The sequence below is a fragment of the Apteryx rowi genome, unplaced genomic scaffold (genome assembly GCF_003343035.1).
Source record: "Apteryx rowi isolate R43461 unplaced genomic scaffold, aptRow1 scaffold_0, whole genome shotgun sequence".
Lineage (NCBI taxonomy): Eukaryota > Metazoa > Chordata > Aves > Apterygiformes > Apterygidae > Apteryx > Apteryx rowi.
In genome coordinates, this window is record NW_020447195.1 from 3,689,775 (window position 1) to 3,693,301 (window position 3,527).

Genomic DNA, 3,527 nt, shown 5'->3' on the forward strand with positions numbered 1-3,527 from the left:
GTCACAACCCCCAGCCACGACCCTGCTCGGGTTCCTAATACCCATATTAGAGAGCTGGGAGTCAGAATTAACTCCTATTTTTCTGTAAAGCTGTTTTCATGAGCCAGAAAGGTGTTTCAAGATCTTAAGCAAAATCTGTCCTTGGCAGCTTTAACAAAAATTGCAGCCACGTATACTTGCAGCAGCCTCTGCACAGAGCATAACTGGAAATACACTGTGCTGCCATTTCAGGGAACTGGAGAATGGAAGGAGGCCTTTTCCACATAGTTGGATCACTGCTTGACTTTGGCAGGGCTTTGCTTTAATAAACTTTAAAAGTATGTGAATACTGAACAACCCAGGTACTAGGGACTAGGAGTCTGAAAACAAAGCTAAGAAAGAGCAGTTTCTAGCGCAATACAAATGCTTTTATATTTTAACGATTTAAGAAGTGCTCAACATATTTCTCAGTATTTAAACTTACTGCAGTAATTTAAACCCGTCCTTCACTATTATTCATTTTCTACTTATATCATCTTACTGTATTCCCTGTATCAGCAGCTTCACAAATGCAAGTGATCACATGATGTTCCAAACTGAAGAAAGTTTTAGAAAATCATCTCAGAAATATGTTGATTATGCTAATCATTAAGTGGACCAGATGACACAATTTACACTGGTTTTGTGATACTGTAATACCCTTACATTAAACTTTTAAACAGAAAAAGAAGTAGAGAAAAGTGTATTTAAAATTAAAAACTTCCATTTAGCAGCTAAAAAAACAGAGAAAATACTAGTCAATACTGTCTCAAAATCTTAGTGTTCTAATGGTGTATGTGGCAGGCACTAGAAATTTAACAGGCAACTAAAACTTGCACATGGACTTAATCCAAGCTCTTTAAAATGAGCTCAGACTGTGAGTGACTAGTTGCTTGGTCTGGACTGTGGGGAGTGCTAATAGAGAAAAAAAGAGAGGAGGGAAATATTATTCTGGTACGTCCTTTAAGAGATGCCCACGCACGCACACTACTATTCAATTTTGGGGTCAGGTTGAGTCAGAGATATTACCCCCCAATTTCAGACTCAAAGCGGTTTGGCAAGAAAAGACAACGGAAAAATCGCTCATATCTCCATGTTCCTATTAAGTTCTGAAGTCTGCTGTGCAAACCAAAGGAATGCACATATCACAGTTAAAAAAAAATAGATTAAGCCAGTAGTGGAAAAGAAGTTCTAGGATATTATTATCCTTGGCTATTTCAAAAAATGAATGATGAAACATTTCAGTTAGAATATCTATTGGAATGTTATAAAAGAGTGTTCCAATTATGTCAGTGTCCCATCTGTGAATGTGATTTCTGTGCTATAAGAAAGACTCTGAGAATGATTCACTGGTGGTTAGATGGTGTGACTGTGTCTCGCAGTGTACACAGGCAGCCAGCAAAGAGCCACCTCAAGTGACAGAGCAGCAACAGATATGGGCCAACAAGATGACGCAGGGGCTCACGGTCACCTGATGAATCTCCCTACTATGGCTAGTGTCTAGTGTCTCCCTGACACTCGCAGAATCACAGCTCGAGGGACCAAAGACGCTGAAGCATCTTTTTCTAACAGGCTTAGGCCAAGCAGTCTTCATTTCCCATTCTGAGCCTACTCTAATCATAAATAGGAGCTCGGCCCCAGGATTATTAACACAGTATCTTTTACACACCCTACATTTATGAGACTACTGTACTTTGTTGTGGGTACTGAAATCCTCCCAAAGCAAGACGCTGATCCCAAAAGTGCCTTGTGCTGTTAACCCCTAGCAGCCTAATGCAGCTCTTTCTTTGTGGAGCGGTTGGGAGCAGAATTGTGACACAAAGGCAAATCAGTGTTAGGCTGAACCCCTACTCCCCGGCAGAAGCAAGCATTTTACTTCAGGGAAAATGCACGCCTGACGCAGGAGTATGTCCTTCCTTGAGTATCTCTGGGCTGGGTTGTGCAACTGACTGCACTGCTAGTCTGGCTACTGCGGTCTCAAATATTTGATCTGGAAAAAAAATCACTGCTTTTCATTTCAGTCTGTGACTGCAGGGCTCAGGGGCCCGAGGGAAGGGATCTCCCGGGGAACAGCCACCCTTGGGGAAAGCAGAGAGCTGCATAATAATGGAAGGGAATTTGGTAGCTGCCATCAGAGTGCTGCCTTGTGCTTTGATATGCTGCTACCATAAAGCAGGTGAGAATGTGGCCTTGCCAGCACGGGGAAGAGCAAGCAGTCTCTTATCTCCTGCCTTTCCTGCTTTCTCTGCAGCAAAATAACTTCTCCGGGATTTATGAGAGTGACTACGAGCAGCTGAAGTACTCAGCAGAAAGGAGGTTATGGCTGGAGAAAGCCGGGCATCAACGGGACAGGGCAATGGGCCTGATCCTAGGGCAGCAAAGCCAGTCAGAGCCTTTCCACCGGCTTTTATAAATTCTTGGATGAGCCCCTTCGGGTGCATGCGTTAATGAGTGTGTTTTGGCAGGTACTATGAGAGCTGCTAAGGCAAAAGAAAATAAATAGCCACTATTGGGAGTCCTTCAAGCGAAGCTCTCTAACACCACCCGTTTCACGCCGGCTGCACATTCTGCGCCGGCCCCGGCAGCAGCGGCGGGGCCGAGCCTGTGCGCGGCCGCGGTGAGTCACCGCCGAGCGCCGCTGCCAGCGCGGGCAGCTCCGCTCCGCTCCCCTCCCCTCCGCGGGCGCGGAGCAGGTTCCCAGGCTTGATCGGCGCTGGCCGGGAGAGGGGCGGGCGGAATCTAAACTAGAGCTAGTCAATGGAAAAGTGCTTCCCTTCCCCACCTCCTCCCCCCGACCCCTCGCCAAACAGCTCCTCGGACCAGCAGCTCGCTGACGTGTAAAAATAGTAACTCACCTGCGCTCCCCGCCCACCCCCGGGGGTGCAGCGCCGAGCACCCGGGTGGGGGGGCCGCACCGCCGGGCAGCAGCCAGCGCTCCCCGGGGCTGCCTGCCCCGCGGGGGCTTTACCAGCGCCGGGCTGCGGGGACCCAAGCGCGGAGCATCCTCCGCCCGGCTCCGCAGCGAGGGGCCGCGCCCGCAAACCGGGGCCCCGCGTCCCCGCTGCTCCCGCCGCCCGGAGAGATGCCCCTTCCTCTCCCTTCGCTGCCCTTCCCCAGGCTTCGTGGCGGCATTTCGCCGCCGCAGCCCCGCGCCGCGCCGCTCCCGGCGCCGCGCCCTCCCCCGGGGCCCGGCGCGCCGCTCGCCGCCCCGGGCGCCGGGCGCGGACGATGCCTGGACGGCTGCCGCTCTCCGGCATCGCCCGGCCTCCGCCGCCCCCGCACCGGTCCCGGCGGCGGCGGGGCCGAGAGGGAGAGCGCTGCCGCCAGACCCCGGCGGCCTCCGGCCGCGGGGGGGTCCGACGGTTGAGGGACGGCGCAAAGCCGCGGTGCCCGGTGCGGAGCGGAGCGGAGCGGCCCGTCCGCGCCGCGCACGGGGCGCGCACTGAGCGCTCACAGCGGGGCAGACTCCTCCTCTCGCCGCGCTTAACTCTTGCCTCCACCGGCGCCGG